The sequence below is a fragment of the Taudactylus pleione genome, unplaced genomic scaffold (assembly GCF_031769625.1).
Source record: "Taudactylus pleione unplaced genomic scaffold, aTauple2 ptg000529l, whole genome shotgun sequence".
Taxonomy (NCBI): domain Eukaryota; kingdom Metazoa; phylum Chordata; class Amphibia; order Anura; family Myobatrachidae; genus Taudactylus; species Taudactylus pleione.
The window spans coordinates 2397473-2419692 of record NW_028284931.1 but is presented as its reverse complement, the minus strand read 5'-3'; the positions used below and the strand labels follow the sequence as shown (position 1 = coordinate 2419692).

Genomic DNA, 22220 nt, shown 5'->3' with positions numbered 1-22220 from the left:
TAACACTTGATACGGTCCTTCCCACTGATCTGTCAAACAACCTGAACGTAAGAAATTTCGAATCATAACATATTCTCTAGGTTCAACATCATGACAGTTTGTTTCAGGCATGTCAGGTGATAACAATTTCAATTTCTGTTGCTGCTGTTTCAACTTTACTCATTGTTATAAAGGTATTTCACAGTAACCTCATTATTACACTTCAGATCATCCTGTGGGCTTACAATCATATGAGGTTGTCTCCCAAACAGTATCTCAAAGGGGGACAGATTAAGAGGAGGTCTAGGAGTAGTCCTGATGCTATGGAGGACTAGCAGTAAGGCTTCTGGCCATCCTAATCCAGTTTCAGCTATGACCTTACTTAGTTTGTTCTTAATAGTACCGTTCACCCTCTCCACCTACGTGCTGGCTTGCGGTCGGTAGGGGGTGTGAAGTCTATTAATACCCATTAACTTACACATGTTCTGGAAAACATCTCCAGTGAAATGAGTACCCCTATCACTTTTTATGATTCTAGGGATACCGTATCTGCATATAAATTCCTGAACAATCTTTTTAGCAGTAAAAACAGCAGTATTAGTGGCAGCTGGATATGCCTCTACCTAATTAGAAAATACATAGGTACAAACTAATACATACTTGAGATTCCTGCAGGGTGGTAATCGGATGAAATCAATTTGTATTACCTGGAAAGGTCCGTCTGTCGGAGGGATATGGGATGGCTCTGTAGGGATTGTCTTCCCAACATTTTTCCTTAAGCAAGTCAAACAGGTCATAGCCCTCTTTTCAGCTTGAGAAGAAAATCCAGGTGCACACCAGTATGCTCTGACTAACTTGCACATACCTCCTTTTCCTAGGTGAGTCAAACTGTGCACTGCCTCAGCCAGGGTTGGGTAATATGCCTTGGAAGCAACCGGCCTACCTTGTCCATCTTTCCAGAGTCCAGAGGACTCCTGACCACATCCCTTTAGTCTACAGACTGCCTTTTCCTGTATGGAACACAAATTTTGCATCTCAATTAATTTCTGGGTGTCAATCATTTGAAAAACCATCATCTTATCAATTTGCATGTTTATTTTTAACCCTGCTGCTCATTTGGCAGCTTCATCTGCTCTGTTATTCACATGTATGGGCTTTACATTTGATGACAGCTACTGCCTTTGGTAGTTGGATTGCTGTCAAGAGTCCTTTTATGTCGTGTGAGTGTGCAACTGGTGTGCCTGCTGCGGTCATAACATTTTGAAGATGCCAAAGAGCCCCAAAATTGTGAACTACCCCGAAGGCATACCTAGAGTCAGTCTAGATATTAGCTGACTTACCTTCTGCCAGTTCATAAGCTCTCCTTAAATGCCACCAGTTCAGCTACCTGTGCTGATGAGGTGGACCAAGTGGTTCAGCTTCTACAACATCCTCGTCATCTACAACAGCATAACCTGTGCATAATTCTCCTGTGCCAGTTTGTCTATGGCAACTCCCATCCGTGTAAAACGTCACATCTACATTTTCTAAAGGTGTATCACATGTCAGGTCGTGCAGTAAAGGTCTGATTCAAATATTCCATACAATCATGTGTATCAGTATACCTGAAAAACTCACCTTCAACCAGCGACTCACCTCTCTCCACCCTTTGTGCATCCAGAGGCACATATGGTAAATACGTTGCTGGGTTTAATGTACTGCACCGTTTAATGGTGATATTTGCAGCTGCCATTAGAGCTAGTTCCCATTTTGTGAACCTAGCTGAGGAAACATGTCTGGTTTGGGCAGAATTCAGCAAAGCAGATACAGCATGGGGTGTATAAACAATCATATCATGGCCTAATACTACATCCTCACTCTTACTGACCAAAAGAGCAGTTGCTGCTACACTTCTTAAAACATGTTGGGAGTGATCTTGCCACAGTGTCCAATTGTGCACTGTAGTATGCTACAGGTCTACTAGCATCACCATGTTTTTGTGTGAGGACACCTTCCGCACAGCCATCAGCTTCCGTACAATATAAATCAAAAGGTTTTGCATAATCTGGTATTCCCAATGCAGGTGCTCTTGTCAGACTATCCTTAAGGTTAAGAAAAGCTTGCTCTGTTTCCTCAGTATGTGTGACACAGTCAGGTTTTGAGGATGACACCATTTCCTGCAAAAGTAAGGCCAGAATAGAAAAACCTGGGATCCACGTTCTGCAGTATTCACACATGCCCAAGAAGGTATGGATTTGCTGCTGGTTTCGTGGCAGTGTCGTGGTCTGTATGGCCTGTATCCTGTCGGTTGTCAAATGTCGTAGGCCCTGGGTTAGACAATGTCCCAAGTATTTAACCTTAGTCTGGCATGGCTGTAATTTGTCCTTAGAAACCTTGTGTCCTGTCTGTAAATTTGATGGAGAATTTCACACGGATCTGGTAGCCCCTGTGTCTACAAGAAAAGAGTGTTTAGTACCAGCTATATCTACTGTCATTGTAGGTTCTTCCCTAGTACTCTCAGTTAACCTGACTGGCTGTAGACTACAGGTATATCCTTACCCCTAGTTCTGACTATCATTCTCCAGTAAAGCATTCACGGCCACTATGTGAGCCGGCGACCTTTTGAGAATTTCTTACATTCTGCTGGTATCCTTTTGGTGTGAACTTATGTATTTTCTTATTATTTGTCCCCCAATTTCTCTCTTGACAGTATCTACTTATGTGTCCTTTCTGGTTACATGTGTAACATCTTATGTTGGAAAGTTGTCGCTGTGTGTGTTGTTGTGTGTGGAGAGTTTGTGGTTGTGTGTGATATGAGGTTTGTGGCTGGGTATTGCCAAAGCTGGATAATTGGCTGTGACAGGATCAGTTTAAAATTAAATATGCATGATGCCATTTTACGAATGGCAATGAGACGCCATTTTGCGACTGGCCGGCCAACGCCATTTTAGTGAATCTCGCCCATTATAAGTACATACGGCGATGCTATTTAGCGGCGTGCGATTCCCACACAATAGAAAGATGTTAAAAGTCCTCATCTTATAAATACAGACAGTCACTAAAACATATAAAATGATCAACCCTGCAAAACACGTACAATGGTGTACTCCACAAACACGTAGTCGCACAACGCTAACTAGCGTCTTTTTCCAATACTTACACACTGCACACTTTTATAAAAAGGTTCCCTAACATTAAGGTGTAATATTCAAGGTTTATACAGTATTAGTAATGTTGTGAAATAAATGTTATTTGATATCTAAGGCTTAGTACATGGTAAGCAGACCGTGTTTGGTGTTGTACTGATCCACTGTGTCTTCGCAGATTTCCGGTATCATCGGTGAAAAGATCGCAACATGTGTCTGCAAACTTTGGACCATAGAGAGTTAAACATTAAAATGTACTCTGTAATGTAGCCAGCTTAGATTTATTATGCAGCAGGAAACAGGACACAGAGCTGTTGGAGGCTGGATTGTGTCCATACGAACTGGCCTATGAACTATATTGTAACAGAAGAACCAGGAAGAAGAACCAATGGAATCATACCAAACTGTTCTATTGTATTGCCTATCTCTGTAAGAGTATATATGTGGGCTCTCTGAAACTCGATGCGAGTCTTCTTGCTTTGCTGTTGACGGAGGTTTCTACTTTGATGCCGGGATCTCGGTCCAAAGTGCGTGCGTATGTAATGACTGTACCTTGGGTCTGTATGATTTATTTGCGCTAATTGTATTTAGATCACAGCGTGTAACCATATGTTTTTATATTGAATAAAAACTTTTTGTGCTTTGGAACCACAATCAAAGTCTGAAAGCAATTATTTCTTGTGCGACTCATAACGCTAAACAGCGACAATTGTTTTAGAGTGTATAGGTAGGTAGGAATCGAAAGGTAGGAATCAATAGTATGTTGATATGTGTTTTGTGTCTGTGTGTGGTATGGGTTTTGTGGCTGTGTGTACATTCCTTCTAAAGCTTGAATGCTAACAGCCATTAGCTTCTCACTTTGTGTTTCTCTCTTCCTGAGGATGTTTTTATCATGTTCTATAGCCGATTCCTTGAGGGCATCTACAGTAATTCCTCTCCAGTTAGGCTGAGAGGTTTGAACCCTGGTCTTTAGAGTGTTTTTAAGACCATCCACAAGTACCGTGACAGCTACTTCCCTGTGGTGTGTGTTGTCTTTTATATTTTCTATACCTGTATATTGGGTGATTGTCAGCAGCGCTCGGGTGAAATAATCTGCTGCAGACTCACTAACCCTTTGTCTGATGGTGAAAATTTTACTCCCATTTACTACTACTGGAAAATATACGGCCAATTGGGTGTAATGTTACCTTGGTTATTCTCATCAGTTAAGGGCTATCTCCATCCAATACACAATCCGTGATAAACTTTTTCACATTGGTATTGGATGGAAGACATACCAGTAAGACCACTTGCCAATCTTTATTGGTTGGCTCATGAGCATTACCTAAATCTTTTACAAATTTTTGGCACTTAGCTAATTCTTTTCTAGGGTCGGGAAATTCTGTCATTATTGAATGTAACTCTGCTTTTGTCCATGGACAATGCATTGCTACATCCCTTGTGGGTACTACACCATTTCTGTCCAGATTCCCATTGGGAACAGTTATTGTCCGGACAGGATGGACACCTACCACTTTGCTATTTTTAGGGTTACTTTTAGGGAACTTTTACCTTAGTACTCTGGGGGTTCAATCTGTTACTACAACGCACTGCATTACCTTCATCAATTTCTACTGCTGGTACAACTGATGGGATCCCTTCTGCTGATACAGCTGGTTGGATGCTGTGTCTAACAGATTTACTGCATATGCAATGGCTGACATTTCAACAGGTTCATCATCTATACAAACATTTTCCATATGATTACTCAGGATAGGGTACAAATTACTTACTACATTTTTCTAATTTTTAGTATCGGCTGTACCATCACCTTCAGCCGCATAGGGCGGCGGAGGTGTGCATGCAGAAATACCTGTACCTTTGGCACCACTACTTTGCGGTGTGTGCATGCTAATTATGGCGCGCACCCGACGCTAACTAGCGCCGTGTGTGCGTTCCCTTGTGGTGCATGCGCAACGCTGTTTTGCGTCACGTGCACACCCTTTTGCGTAGTGCTCACGACGCTACTTAGCGGCTCAAGCATGCTACTCAGCCACGTGTTCCCCTCATGCTGCCATAATTTCAAACAGTCGTTATACTTTACTCGTTTCTTTACAGATTTCACCACACAGATGCCATCTCTAACATTATTCAGCACCTCCACATCAAAACTGCCAATTTTAGGAAAAGGTTTCACACATCTCTCAGTCATCTTAACACATACATCACAGTACGCAGTTGCATACGCACCATACTTTGTATACATTATATGCCTTGCCGAACCGGTCGGCCCTTCCAAAAGCAGCACATCGTTGACCATTCCCAGCGTCTGCTTAGCACCCATCTGGGAAAATGCTAAGCAGCTTATGACTAGTGAATGTAGACCGGTGAACGATTCCTATGGAGCTACGTTCAAGCACTCCTATCCCGTTGTGCACAACTGGCCCACTAACAGTTATGGACGGTGCACACAACGAGGAACAGAATAATATCTTATATGATTATTGTCACGACCAGGGTTCCATAGCGTGGAGGTTTGCGGTCCTTACCAGTGAGTGCGCTGTGGCGCGGTCCTTCTGTCGGGGGAGCTGGCATGTGGAGACTAGCATTGGCTGTACGCAGAGGTCTGCCAGCATTGGGCCATCCTGGCAAGGGTAAGTCTAGCGGCATCTCTGCGTCACAGGTGTCTGGATGCCACCATGTTGTCTGTGGCCATGTGACATAGCAGGAAAATCATCTGTAGGTCACCTGCTCTCTCTGGCCTATCACTTTCTGCTACTGGGTACTTAAGGGTGTTTGGAGTTCCCTGTAGTTGCCAGTGCAGCGTGTTCACAGTATAGCTGTGAGAGAGTTATCTGCGCTCCTGTAACCCAGACTTGTGCTCCGGTGCTTGCCCTAGCTAAACTGTGTCGTGGATTTCTCAACCAGTGTGATGTACATTTTACTTTGCAACCCTCCAATTTCCCTACTCCTAAAACCAAAGTGGCCTATATTGTGTCGCTGTTGTCCGGCTCAGCCTTAGATTGGGTTTCTCCGCTCTGGGAACGATCAGACCCACTACTGGATAATTATCCAGAATTTTTATCATCATTCAGGAGGATTTTTGATGAGTCTGGAAGAACCACTTCTGTTTCATTTAGTATTATGAATCTGAAACAAGGTATCCATCCCGTCATTCAGTTCCAGACTTTGGCATCAGAGCTCAGATGGAACGAAGAAACCCTAACATCGGCCTTCTGGCACGGACTATCGGATCCTATAAAGGATGACCTAGCCACTCGTGAATTACCCTCTAGTCTTAATGATCTAATTTCCCTCTGCAACAAGGTTGATATACGCTTTAGAGAACTCCAAGCCGAGAAGCACAGAACTGATCGTTTTAGGCCTCATCCTCAACCTTCTACCCATTCTCCCCCCTCTCTTACAGGTGAAGAACCCATGCAGGTTAATCAAACCTGTCTTTCTAAAGAAGAACGACAGATACATTCAAAATAACTTTCGTCTATACTGTGGAGACACGGGTCACCTGGTGGCTTCCTGAACCCGCAAGCCGGGAAACTCCCATACCTTACTAGTCCCAGGGATACTCAGTTTAGAGTAAAACTTCCGTCCCCAAAGCAAAATAACTCTGTCTTGTCCATAGCTCTAGACATTAAGTCAAGTCCTGCATTCGTATCTGCCCTCCTGGATTCTGGGGCAGGAGAAAATTTCATGTCCTCTCGTTTGTCAGATAAATTACAAATTCCTTGCATCACCTTGGATCCTGCTATCTTCTTGACCTCTATCGATGGTAGACCTATTTTTAATGGAACTGTGTCTAAAAGAACCCAATTCTAGTTCGTATAGGAGCCCTCCATGTTGAATATATCAGCTTCTTAATCATACCCAAGGCTTCCCATGAGATTATACTCAGATACCCGTGGCTGCGTAAACACAATCCCAGAATTGATTGGAACACTATGCAGGTTCTATCATGGAGTGAGGAATGCCAGGGGTCTTGTCTTCCGAAGATTCGACCTGTGAGAAAAATTGAGACGTCAGAGGCCCCATCTACACAAAGAATATCAATCATTTACCAATGTTTTCTCTGAAAAACAAACTAACATCTTACCTCATAGAGAATGGGATTGTCCTATTGACTTGTTGCCTGGGAAGACGCCTCCCCGTGGTCGGACCTATCCGCTGTCCCTACCAGAAACCGACGCCATGTCGGAATACATTCAAGAGAACTTAAAAAAGGGATTTATCCGACCATCTACATCACCTGCTGGAGCGGGATTCTTCTTTGTTTCTAAAAAAGATGGATGCCTGAGGCCGTGTATAGATTATAGAGGCCTGAATGATACTACAGTAAAAAACATACCCTCTACCATTGATCATCTAATTATTTGACAGAGTCAAGGGATCCACTATATTTTCTAAATTAGATCTCCGAGGTGCATAAAACCTCATCCGTATCCGAGCAGGTGACGAGTGGAAAACAGCATTCAACACAAGAGACGGTCATTTTGAATACTTGGTCATGCCATTTGGGCTGTGTAATGCACCTGCTGTTTTTCAAGGATTTGTTAATGAGATTTTTAGGGATCTCTTATATGTCTCAGTTTTCGTCTATTTAGATGATATTTTGATTTGTTCATCTTCTCCTGGGGAACACCATAATCATGTAAAAAGTCTTGTCTCGTCTGAGAAAGAACCAACTGTATTGTAAATTGGAGAAATGTGTGTTTGGTGTACCAAGTATCCCATTTCTTGGATATATAATTTCAGGATCGGGTTTAGAAATGGACCCCAAAAAGGTGTAAGCAATATTGGATTGGTCCCGTCCCACGTCTTTGAAAGCCATCCAGAGACTTCTTGGTTTCCCAAATTACTATCGGCGTTTTATCAAGGGATTCTCCTCTTTGATGGCTCCCATCACAGCCCTAACTCGTAAAGGTGCCATCCCTGCTCTGTGGCCCCCTGAGGTGGAGACGGCTTTTCAACTCCTCAAACAAGCCTTTATAACAACTCCAGTTTTGAGACAACTGGATACCAATAGGCCCTTTTAACTGGAAGTGGAAGCTTCATCTGAGGCAGTGGGAGCTGTCTTGTTCCAGTGTTTTGAGGATAACCAGATTCACCCGTGTGGTTTCTACTCAAAGAAATTCTCCCCTGCTGAAAGAAATTACGCCATAGGCGAACAGGAGCTATTAGCTGTCAAACTGGCCTTAGAGGAATGGCGGTACCTCCCAGAGGGCGCTAAGTTCCCTTTTACAGTGTTTACAGACCACAGGAATCTTCTTTTTCCGAAAAGTATTCAATGTGTAAGTCCTCGTCTGGCCTGATGGGCAATATTTTTTGCCCATTTTCGTTTTACCCTGTCATATCGCTCTGGGGCTCTCAATCAGAAGGCTGATGCCTTGTCACCATCACTGTCCACTGATAGTGGTCCAGAAACTCTGCGAAATACCCCTGTGCTGGAGTCAAAGGTGTTCACCACTATACAACTGCAACCACCTGTTGGGAAGACCTTTGTGGCCCTGGAGAAGAGGAAACAGTTATTGATGTGGGCTCATTCATCTCATTTTGCTGGTCATTCAGGCATTTGTAAGACCTTGGAGTTCCTGAAGAGATCCTACTGGTGGCCATTGATGAAAACTGAGGTAACCGAGTTCATCTCATCTTCTACCCAGTGTGCCCAGCATAAGTCTCCTCGACAGTCTCCAGCCGGTGAATTGGTGCCTCTCCCCATACCATCTCATCAATGGACACATCTGTCCATGGATTTTGTGACAGACCTGTCAAATTCTAATGGATATACCACCATCTGGGTTGTAGTGGATCATTTCTCCAAGATGGCCCATTACATTCCGCTAGAGAAGTTACCCTCGGCACCTGATTTGGCTCACTTGTTTGTCCACCATATATTTCGCCTTCATGGACTCCTTTCAGAAATAGTTTCAGACCGGGGTGTCAAATTCATGGCAAAATTCTGGAGAGCTCTCTGCTCTGTCCTGCAAGTGAAACTTAACTTTTCCACAGCCTATCACCCTCAAAGTAATGGGTCCACTGAGAGGGTGAACCAGGACCTCGAGACTTTCATGAGATTATTTATGTCCTCATCCTAAGACAACTGGTCCGAGTACCTTCCCTTGGCCAAATTTGCGCACAACGCATCATACCATTCTTCTACGAACCAAACTGCTTTCTTCATTGTATATGGTCTTCATCCCACAGTCCCTGAGTTCCGAAGTTTACCAGCCTTTGATGTGCCAGCTGTGGATGCCACTTCAGTTTGGGCTCAAGTGCGAGCCGCTCTTGTGAAAACCTCCCTGCGGTACAAGGAACAGGCTGATAGGAAACAAAGAAAAGTTCCTCAGATGCGGGTCAGGGATCAAGTATGGCTTTCTACCTGCAACCTTCGCCTCAGGGTACCATCTATGAAGTTCGCCCCGGTTTATTGGACCATACGCCATTACAGAGACAATAAATCCAGTCTCCTATTATCTTCAGCTCCCATCTTATTTGAAAATTCCTAATTCATTTCACATATCTCTCCTCAAGTCATTAGTTCTTAATAAATTTCTCAGCGTTCTCCCTGTTCCCCCCAGGATCCAAACTGAAAAAGTGGTGGAATTTGAGGTGTCTCAGATTCTGGATTCTCGTATCTGTCATGGTCATTTGCAATACCTGCTTAATTGGAAAGGCAATGGTCCGGAAGAACATTGTTGGACCAGGGCTGAGGACGTCCACGCTCCCAAACTCATCAGCAAATTACACTCGGCTCATCCTGAAAAGCCTTGAAGGTGTCCTGAGGCCACCCGTAAGGAGACTGGTACTGTCACGACCAGGGTATCATGGCATGGAGGTTTGCGACCTTACCAGTGAGGGCGCTGTGGCGTGGTCCTCCTGTCAGCATGTGGAGACTGGCATTGGCTGTACTCTGTACGCAGAGGTCTGCCAGCATTGGGCCATCCTGGCAAGGGTAAGTCTAGCGGCATCTCTGCATCACAGGTGTCTGGACACCACCATATTGTCTGTGGCCATATTACATAGCAGGCCAATCGTCTGTAGGTCACCTGCTCTCTCTGGCCTATTATGTTCTGCTACTGGGTACTTAAGGGTGTTTGGAGCTCCCTGTAGTTGCCAGTACAACGTGTTCACAGCGTAGCTGTGAGAGAGTTATCTGCGCTCCTGTAACCCAGACTTGTGCTCCGGTGCTTGCCCTAGCTCCTTGTCGGCCTCTGGCTTCCTGCATAACCTGCACCGCTCTGCCTTGCTCCCTGCTGAGATCAGCCCTGCACCTTCCACCAGACCCACTCATGCCTGAACTTGTCTCCTCAGTTAACCCACTCCTGCCTGAACCTGTCTCCTTAGTTAACACATCACAGCATTCCCGGATTTCAATTTTCAGCCAGCATCACAGCATTACCAGATATCCCCTTCAGCCAATATTCAGCAAACCAGGATATCCACTTCACTCTCACAGTCTATCTGGATTCATCTCTGTCACTGATCTGGATATTTGTTTACTCCCATTCACTACAGCTCCCCTCAGCCACATATAACAGTTTGTTTATTACTGGACTTTATTTTATTATTCATGTCAACAAACAGTCACATTAAACAACCCACTCTTCAGTTTAAACCTGTGTCTGCTCCTGTTTCCACCCCGGGTCCACAACAAACACAGACTCTGACAATTATACTGTCTTTCTGGACACCTTTCAGCCCTTGTCCGGTAGCTCACACTTTTTGAGTACTCTCCCCTGTTAGAATTTGTGTGTTCCAATAACACTTACCCTTTCCAGTGATTTCCTCCACTACAACCCAAGTCACAATCACGGTCTACCCAACTGTGCGGTCTAGACGCAGTATCCAGAGAACCTAACTGCGACCTCTATTGGGAGACGAATTTCGAAAACCCCTTGTTTTCTTCAAGGTACAAAATCCCTGTCCTTGCTGCCATACACCTGCTATGTGTACACACTCAGTAGCTTTCTGCCTCGTCAAACACCTACCGAGTCTTTAGGACCGACACACGGTACCTAGCCTAGGCCCCACACACAGTAGTAGCCTCTACAACGTTACAATCACACGTCTGCTTTCATACACCTTTAGTTTTCAGCGCAGAAACTAGACTTCGCTAATATGGCAGTATGATTCAGAGATTTTAAACAATGTAATCACGCTGTCAATAAACAATTGTTTGAACACATGGCAGCAATACCGGAAATATGTATACGCCATTGTGCAACTCGCCAAGACAGACATGAAAAAAATTAACTTTTCTCTCCTGCCCCAGGTCCTAGTCATCACTACTTGAAATCATAACAATGGATATCGGTTCCATAGACTCCTGAACATTCCGTGGACAGTGTGAACATTCCGTAAACACTGTTAACATTCCAATTAAGGTTTTAGACTGTCTGATTAACTGCTAAGACAAGACATGAAGAAAGGAAGGCTGCAAGATGGCTTGTGGGTGTGGCAGAGGCTTGCAGGAGGCAGTGCACTCACAAATCATGCACCCAGAGTGAAAAAGAGGGAGGGAAAGAAGCCTGCATATGTTAAATTGATAACATAGAGATGAATTGAAAAAAAATTATAACTCCAAGGCTCTAAATGAAATTGAAATTCTTTGCGCTCTTTTGGTAACACTGAATCAAAGAAATGAAAGTATAGATTAAGGAGGAGCAGGAAAGGATGGGGGAAAACAGAACTAGGCCAAATAAAAAAAAATATATAGGAAAAAGACACAAATATAGGGGTGCATCTGCAGCTTGGTTGGGAGTTGCAGTGCTTTCTCCTAGATACCAAACTCCTAATTTACTGCTGCAGTTTCTAACTACCAGCTGAAGCTCTGATCCAATGAGTTGACCATACTTGACAACATAGCATAAATAATCTTTTTATAAACCATTTTATATCATATACCATTGAGGATAGGGAGACATTATAAATCAATGTATATGTGTTTACATTTATAATACTTACCATATGCTAATCACCATATATTTAATCTTTTAACGTCAACTAAGTGGGCAAACAGTGCAAATATTACTTCATTTACACTTAAAATGTACAAGCTGCAAAATAATTTGTATATATGCAAAATATTTAGCAGCTAAACTTTATGCTTATAAATGAAGTAATGTATTACTCAGTAAGTATATGATTTATACTACCCATTGTGTTCATCAGCAATTATCAATGCATCTCTATGTGAGGTAGCTGCTTGTGTCTGATAAGTAACAAGTCAGAAGTACAATCCCCAAGCTTTGAGCCGTAAGAGAGCCTGAAGATCCTGAAGCTAAGGTGCTGTTTGGCTCCTTCATCAGGTGCACCCCAGCTCTCTGTGATGATGGGTCTTTGGCTTTTGTGGGTTGAAGAAAAATGGTGCTTATTTGCACAGCATGCTTTTATGATCTCATCAAAAATAACCCCTAACACCTTTATCCCACCTGTCACACAGTCCATCTGACTATCCCTCACACTACTGTCCCCAAACCCTTTCACTTTGGACTTGTCCCAATTAACTTTAAAGGCAGATGCCCCACAAAACAACTGTATTAATAATTTTGCTCTGTCCAAAGTAACCTTACTTCCACCCACAACAACCACATCATCCATATAAGCTAGTATTTTCACACATTTCCCATTACTTCCAGGCACCAAAAAAACTCTAACAACCTTATCCCTTCGCAACATACATAACAAAGGCTCAAGCACACTAATAAACATAATAGGAGACAAAGGACAACCCTGACGTACACCAGACTCAATACTAACATGCTCACTCAAATACCCATTCACCAACAATCTACTACAAGCACCTGCATACAAACATCTAATCTTATTCACAAACTCCCCAGGAAAACCCATCCGCACCAGAGCATTAAACATAAATACATGAGACACTCTATCATATGCTTTTTCGAAATCAAGTGCCATCACATACATCTTCTGCTTTCTTACTAGACAATCACCTATCATATCACCCAACAACATTCAATTATCATGCATACAATGTCCTGGGACCGCGCATCCCTGCTCCTCACCAATCACCTGACTAATAACCACTCTCATATGACATGCTATCAGCTTTGCAAACAACTTATAATCGGAGTTAAATAGTGTAATAGGCCTCCAATTTGCCAAACACCGCCTATCACCTATTTTATAAATTAAAACAACCGCATCTTCTTTTATAGAATCATTCATCCGGCCATTCACAAAAATATAACGCATGACTTCAACCAAATCAACTTTCACAACATCCCACATACTCATAAAATTCAACAGGCAAACCATCCTTACCAGGAGATTTATTCCTCCCCATACTCTTCAATACATCTTTCACCTCATCCTCAGACACATCATCCAATAATAAATCACAATCATCCATATTGACTTTTTCACTAACAGCACTCAACACCTCACTCTGCATATCTCCATCACCCACCTTCCATTCATACAATTTCTTATAACATTGCTCAACCTCAAACATAACATCTTCCGCACCCACTTCCATACCACTATCATCCAATACCACATCCATATCCTTAGACCCTCCACATACCTTTTTGAAAAAACAACTGCTACATCTTTCATCCTTCTCCATATGTTCTACTTTCGCACTATATATAATCTGTCTACCCCTCTCCAACATCTTATTCACCTCAAACCTCACTGCCTTAATATCATCCGTAACCTCTTGCCCCATTTCTCTCATCCTATACAAAAACCACAATCTCTTATTCAACCATTCATACCTATTACGCTTGCGCCGAGCCACAATATGACCACTTCTTCTGAAAAACACACCCACTTTCATCTTCACCCATTCCCACCAATCAAGCACATTCACAAACTCACTTTTACACATCTGCCATTTAGCATAGTTTTTAAAGAAATGTTTTCTAACTTGGTCATCTTTAAGCAACTGTACATTCAGCTTCCACACACCTTTCCCATGCCTCACACCATTCTTACATTCTACCTTACATATCAGACACTCATGATCAGAGTAAGACACACTCACTTGCACAAAACTAACACACTTCAAAACTTTAGTAACAAAAACATAATCCAAACGAGACTCAATCATTCCTCTATCAGCCTTATAAGTAAATAATGGCTTACCACCAGTACACACACTTGCAGCATCCACTAAATCAAAATCCACAATCATTCTTTTTAACATATTACCAGTCACATCCACCTTAGTCGTACAAACGCTCTGCCTCCCCTGCACCTCAATTATACAATTCATGTCACCAATCAAAATAACAGGTGTTTTACCTGGTAAAAAATATACAATCTTTTCAAACAACTCTTTGCGCTCAATCAAATTAACTGGCGCATAAACATTAATGACCCTTAATTTAAACCCTCTAAAACAAATATGAACCAAAATGCAACGACCCTGCTCAATAATGACATAGGATTCAAAAGAAATCTCCCTACTCATTTCTATTTAATGCAGAACCAGACCATATTGCACCACCATGTGGCCATTCATCTTGTTTAGGAGCTTCACATATGCCACACTCCTGTAAACAAATGAAATCCCCCCTTTAGCCCTAATATCTTCCAAAATTGCGGCTCTCCTGGCATTGGACTTAAATACCCTTACATTTTGGGAAATTATAGATATAGACATCGCGCCAGGCAAATTATAAGAATAATAATGACTACATTGCCAACATTCATTTCCCACTACATATATCAATAAAGGATTCAACATCACCAGTGCTCAAAAAAGGCTGAGCAGTCTGAATACACTGCACAGGCTGATCAATAGCTTCCATAGGGACTGTAGCAACAATTGTGCCAGGAAAACACTCAGCAGACTGCATGCCAGTATCTGAGACAGGCTGACCAGCCATCACCACCACCTCCTGGCTGGCTACCTCCATATCACCCTCTTCCTCTGGCAGGCCTTCAAAACAATTACTTGTAGTTACTGCAACCTTCACATCCAGCCGTGGGCGCTTTGAAGTGCTACCAGTCGCTACTCCACGATTCAAATTTACAGAGGTAGAACCATCCAGTTCGTCTGAACTCCTAACAGTTGCAGGACTACTTCCACAACCAGACACGGTGTCAAAATCAGATTCGGATTCACTCCAATTACATTTCAAGGATGCTGTAGCATTGCTATCAGAAGGACTTGCTGAGGTGTCTGGAAACCCTGCTATGTTAGCAGTGCCACTCAAAGCAGGAGGGGAGGAACTAACTTGTGAAACAGGGGAGACAACTTGTCCAACAACTGAAGCAGGCACATTGCCTTTCTCAGCCTCCCACACAGTCTTAAACCCATATATTTCCACCATATCCACTTTAAACTTAAACTGCCGCTCCTATTCCAGCAGCTCAGCCTCATTAACAGCAGGTGTTTCAGCATTACTCTCACTCCTGTTAACTATTCCACTACCAGAATGTGATGGTACATTAAGCTGTTCATTCAGCCTTCTCATATCCTTAGCCATTTCCTCAGGCCTTAGGGCAGCTCCTCATAACATGACCAGTATCCCCACATATGTCACACTTCTGTGCCTGAGGACATGCTGCAGCTTCATGCCCAGTCAAACCACAGTTTCTGCAACATTTTCCCACAGTGCAATTTTCTTTAGTATGGCCATACTTAAAGCAACTCCTGCAAAAAAATGGCTGGTCAGGATAAAACAAATACCCTCTAGCTCCTCCAATATTAAAGTTCCCAGGAGGGTGCATAACTCCACCAATGCCACTGGGGTCCAGTCTCAAGCGTACCCAAAATTTAGTCTTGCCATTAAATATGCCAACATAATTTTCTAGGCGAATTCCTCCACGAACTGAAGAGCAATACCTGGACAGAAAAGCTCTAATAATGTCTGGCTCCACAAAGGGGTTGTACATGTGCACCGTTAATGGCCTCTCTGCTCCCATAAATAAAGGCAACACCTCAATTCCATGTAATAAAGGGTCTTTTGCAAAGGTTTTAACCCTCTCAAATGCATTCAGGCAGTTCTCAGGATAGCAAAAGGTCACATCATAAATCCCAGTTGAAGGAAACTCTTGGATACAGTAAATATCCTCCTTACCCCAGCCAGACCAACCAAAATTCTGTCCCATAAAGTACGCAGGGTTCTTCTTTGATCAATAACCTCCTCAGCATATTTAAAGCGAATGGTATTCTTCAATCCAGACATCCTGGCATTCTCAAGGACTCCAAACAGCAGTAGGCAATCACAAATCAACATCCCAGGATCCCCTAGCAAGGAGACCCTGATTCCTTCCAATCAGACCAGATGCAGCAATTATAGCACACCTGGTCCTAGCCAAAATGGCTGAGAATCACATCCTTACATTTGCTCCAGGTGAGGCTTGAACTCACAACCTCGGCATTGCTCAACAGATACTGTCTTATAAGTACCACACGCTGACCGATTGTGCCACAGGAGCACATTACATCCTGCTACATGACATACAAAAGTTGCCATGTAACATGTGGAAGAAATGAACAGAAAACTCAAATGCCATTAGGGGTAGTATAAATCAAATACAAAATTAGGGAGACCATTTAAAAAAAAAAAAAATTTGCTCCAGGGATCAAGTATGTCCAAGGGTCCCACTAGCATCGGTGAAGGGGGACCTGAAGATTCCGTTTTTGCCCTTCAATGGGGGCCATTTGGCTTTGAGGGGATGGCGAGACATGGGGCCTATGCCCCCAGTGCTTGTTCTACAATCACATGTGAATACAACCTGCTGCTGCACTCATCTGCTTGCACTTTTGCATTTATAAACACTTCATATGATTCATTAAACAACTGGTAAGAAGAGGACTGACCTTTTGGTGTCTCCATGTCTTGTCTCCATTTATCTGCCTCGATTTAGGCCTAATTCGGGACTAAAGTGAAAGTCCCTGTAAAGTGGATGTATTTGCAGAGGATTGGTTAATTAAATAATGAATATATTCTATTGTTTGTGTCATGACTATCCAACCCCTAAGACACTTTTGCAAGACACTTTTGCAATGCCATTTAGAAATTGATTATCAGGTCTCCTGTTTTTACTTTTTCGCACCATTGTGGGGGGTAACCACATGGATACAACTGTTGGAGCCATGAATTGCTATCCATTACTTCTGACAACTTGGATATTTGTTACATTTCTATACTGAGGCAAAATTTGCTAGAGTAGTTCACATTATCTATTCAGAAAATTTCTGTCATCTTTTGAAAATATATTTTAAGTTTGCAACGCTTGAATTTTTCTCATTGTATAACTTGGGACCAGCTGGAGGCATTCATTTTCTCCATTTGCAAGAACGAGCAGTGATATGATGCATCTCGAGGTGTTTGTCTCCCTCAAGTAGGCTTCGAGGAAGTGCAATGGTTATAAGCAGCAGTGGATTGTCACATCATAGAAGAATGTTGTTATAGTGGCAGAATCTGCTAGCTGACTGTTTACATTCTATTGCCATGGTGACTGCATGGCAGCCACTCCTGAACATTCCGTGGACAGTATGAATATTCCGTAGAGTCCTGAACATTCCGTGGACAGTGTGAACATTCCATAAACACTGTTAACATTACAATTAAGGTTTTAGACTATTTGATTAACTGCCGAGACAAGAAATGAAGAAAGGAAGGCTGCCAGTTGGCTTGTGGGTGTGGCAGAGGCTTGCAGGAAGCAGTGCATTCACAAATCATGCACCCAGAGAGAAAGAGAGGGAGGGAAAGAAGTCTTCATATGTTAATTGATAACATAGAGATGAATTGAAAAAAAATAATAACTCCAAGGCTCTAAATGACATTGAAATCCTCTGCTCTCTTTTGGTAACAGTGAATCAAAGAAATTAAAGTATAGATTAAGGAGGAGGAGGAAAGGATGGGGGGAAATAGAACCAGGCCAAATGAAAAATCATTTAATTGAGAAAAAGACTCAAATATAGGGGTGCATCTGCTGTTTGGTTGGGAGTTGTAGTGCTGTCTCCTAGATACCTGGCTCCTAATTTACTGCTGCAGTTTCTAACTACCAGCCCAAGCTCTGACACAATGAGCCGACCATACTTGAGAACAAAGCATAAATAATCTTTTTTATAAACCACTTTATCATATACCATTATAAATCAATGTATATGTGTTTACATTTATAATACTTACCATATGCTACAAGCTGTGAAATAATTTGAATATATGCAAAATATTTTGCAGCTAAACTTTATGCTTATAAATGAAGTAATGTGTGCACTATCTATTTGCTTAGTTAACATTTAAGCATTTAATTATGGGTGGTTAGCATATGATATGTACTGCAAATTATAATATATTTATAGATTTATTTATTTTTTTATTAAAGAAAAACTCTCACTAATTGTAATAGCATATGATTTATACTACCCATTGTGTTCATCAGCAATTATCAATGTTTCTCTATATGAGGTAGCTGCATTGTTTCTTGGCTTTTTGGCTCAGACCAAGTATGGTTAATTGTCGCTTGGTCATGGGTCGGAGGGTTCAGGGTTGGGGGGTTCTTCCGTGGTACTCCCCCTGGATGTCGAGGAGGGATCTTTCTTTGCATGGAGCGCTGGTGAATTTTCTACAAAAGTTTGCCAAGATGTCGACGGTGAAGAATACAATGTGAGTGAAGCTGAAGAGAGCAACAGGAAATGGTTCCCTAAGGTATTTGGTGGAGGTGATTCTGGGGGGATTGATTGGTGTTCAGAGGATGGAAATATTTGGTATCCAAGAAATTCCTTCAATGCATTTTTTGGATGTGACTTTTGTGGAGCACGGTGTGTATAGGGATGTGTTGGTGTGCATGGAAAGAGAAATAAAAAAAAAGAATCCAGCCATGCATGGGGTGGAAGTTATTCCAGCACTTTCAGAGGAAAGAGCCCTTACTTTACATCTGTATGATTCTTTCACTGATTTGGGGATGACTTGGACTTTTTTGAAGCAGTATTGCAGTCATATACGAGGAGGAATCATGCAAAAAAATATATGTGGACTATTCAATGGAAGGTGGAGGTTTTGGGTAAGGTTCAAACCTGACAAAAATTGTGTTGGGGGTCTGAAGCATCCACCTGCAGCCTTCTCAATTTGAGACTTTAGAGGCTACCTCTATTACTATGATCAACCTGACTATTGTAGAAAATGCAGGAGTTTTGGCCATAGGAAAGAAGACTGCAATAATGACAAAACTTGCAGAAATTGCCAAAAATCAGGGCATGAGGCAGGAGAGTGCCCTGACCCGAGGAAGTGTGATATTTGTGGTGAAGAGGGTCATTTTGCCCGTGACTGCCATAAAGTGTATGAGGAGACAGGGAAGGGAAAGTCTGCAGAACAGTATGCCTTGATAAATGCAGAAAATTATGAGAAGAAGGAGAAGGAATGGAGGGAGTGTGAGAAAAGAGAAGCAGAGGCAGGTGAGGCCATGGATGACATTACAGCTCAGGTAAATGAGGTCATTGACATGGTTAACACTGTGAGTGTCCCCGGCGAGGAAGAGGTTAATGCCGCTCCACCATCTGTGGACAAAATTAAGCCCCACCAAATACCTGAAACTCTGGAGCTGGTAAGTGAAGTAGCTCCGCCCCCAGTAACGGACATGCCTTTTGAATGTGCAGCGAGGAGTCCAAGTGGATTATCCTTGCTGAGTAGCCCGGAGTACAGCCCTGTAAGTCCAGTAAGTGAAGTATCTTCATTAGAGACAGTGGAGAGTGCTGAAACTGCAGAGGAGAGAGGAGGGTTGGATCAGCTGTCGGCACAGGGTTCTGTGTTTGATAGCAAATCCGATATGGAATGCAAGCAAACACCGGAAGTATTCAGGTCAGAAAGCCGGAGGAATAAGGCTAAAAAGTCCCGCATAGAGAGTGAGGAGAAGGACAATAAAAGAGAGGTCCTCAATAATGTTGAGATACTGCTGAAGATACCACCCTTAGGGATAGAAAGAATGACCCCAGCTGAGATCCTGAAAAGCACTAGTCAGCATAGGATCAACCAAAGCAGAAGGATTACAGAGCAGCAGGCTTTTTTGGAGGAAGCTGCTATGAAAATGCAGCAAGTCAGTCATTTCGGAAGGGAAGGGGATAAGGGGACTTGAAGGTGCTCCCTGTTGGTTTTTGTCTCATATTCTTTTTTTCTTATTCTTCGGATATTCTTTTTTTTCTAAGTGACAGAAGGGAAGAATAAGGGTATAACCCTAACCTCTCTCAATGTGAGGGGTGTTGGCTCTAAGGCAAAAAGGACTGCAGTACTGGACTTTTTGGGGAGTTTTGAAGGAGACATTATTAGTATACAGGAGTGTGGTTTTGTTAATGCTCCTAAAAAAGAGGAGTGGAAGGGGGGGGATTCTATTTGGAGTGGGTCCAAAGAGAACAAGAATGATGGGATAGGAGTCTTAGTGAAGGGCAATAATTTCAAAATACAGTCTTACACTGTGATAGAGGCGGGAAGATGTGCCCTAGTGACATTTAAGTACCAGGGGTGGCGGTTTAATATTTTTAATATATATGCACATGCGGATAAAAATAAAAGGAAAAATTTGTTTGAAAGATTGGAGTTTTTTTTGATTGGAAGGATACCGGTGGGGATTGTTGGTGATATGAATTGTGTGATTGACAGAGGGGTAAAGAGAGGTTTGAATAAGGTGAAGATTGATGTCACTGGGAATATTTTGAGAAGTATGCTTGTTGATTTTTCACTGACGGATGTGGCGAGAGAATGTAGTATAGGAGAGCCATTGACGACTTACAGGGCTGACAGAGGTATGATTGTGTCACGTTTGAATTATGTGTTTGTATCAAAAGAATTCACATGTTCTAGTTATGGGCAAGAGGGGGTGGGATTCTCAGATCATGATTATGTTAGGTATAGAATAGAGTGTAAGGGAGGCGGGAGTTATGGGAGGGGTGTTTGGAAGAGGAATGTGAGATGCTTGGAAGATAGAGAGGTTAGGAGCCGGTTCCTTGAATGTTACGGGAGATGGAAGTACACTAAGGGTAAGGGTAAGTATGGGTGTGTGTTAGAATGGTGGGATTGGGTGAAAGGTCAGATTGCTAGATTTTTTTAGGAGGAATGGGTACAGAATGGCGAGGATGAGGAGAGAAAAGTTTGAATGGATGAATAAAAGGGTGGCATACTTGTATAGAATGAGAGAGTGTGGTAGTGATGTGTCAGTTGAAATAATTGAAGTGAGGAGAGAGATTAAAAAGAGTATGGAAGAGAAAGGAAGGCAGATAGTGTATAGTGCGAAGGTGGAATGTATGGAGAAGGATGAGAAGTGTAGTAGATTTTTCTTTAAGAAAGTTTGTGGAGGGAGAAAGGATATGGATGTGGCTATTGGAGAGAATGGCGAGGAAATGAGAGGTGAAGAGATGAGGAAGGAGGTAGAGAAATTTTATGGTTGTCTGTATGCTAGGAGAGCTTGTGATGAAAGTATGGAGAGTGAAGTGCTGAGTGTAATTACAGAAAGGGTAGATGAGAGTGATTGTGGTATGCTATGTAGTTAGGTGACTGAGAAGGAAGTGAAAGATGCTATGGATAGTATGATGAGGAATAGAATGCCTGGGAAGGATGGGTTGCCAATGGAATTTTATAGTATGATGTGGGAGATTGTTGGTGAGGATGTTGTGGAAGTGATGAAGTATATATTTGAAAATAAAAGGATGAGTGAAACTATGAAAGAGGGTGTGGTTGTATTGATTTATAAAAAGGGTGATAGGAAGTATGAAAAACTGGAGACCGATTACGTTGTTGAATGTGGATTATAAGATGTATGCAAAAATGTTAGCGAATAGAATGAGAAGAGTGATTGATCAGGTTATTGGTGAAGAACAGGTGTGTGCGGTACCAGAAAGAAGAATAAGTGAGAACTTGATGTTGTTGAGAGATGTGATTGGAGATTGTATGAGTAGGAAGCAGAGAATGTATTTGATGGCATTAGATTTTGAAAAGGCTTTTGATAGGGTGTCGCATGCTTTTAAGTTGAGAGTATTGGTGAGAATGTGGTTCCCGGGGGAGTTTGTGAATAGGATAAGGAGTATGTATGATGGTGTAAGTAGTAGAGTGTTGGTGAATGGTTTTTTGAGTGAGAATGTAAAGATAGAGTCTGGTGTAAGGCAAGGATGTCCATTGTCCCCTATTGTGTTTGTGTGTGTGATTG

The 22220-nt window shown here is 42.4% G+C and overlaps 1 non-coding gene across 1 annotated transcript; it reads right to left on the bottom strand.

Moving 5' to 3' along the window:
• Positions 1–16421: 16421 nt before the first annotated feature.
• Positions 16422–16514, bottom strand: TRNAI-UAU (transfer RNA isoleucine (anticodon UAU)). The gene is given in 2 exon segments: positions 16422–16457; positions 16477–16514. It is a non-coding gene; the product is annotated as a tRNA-Ile (tRNA).
• Positions 16515–22220: the final 5706 nt, after the last annotated feature.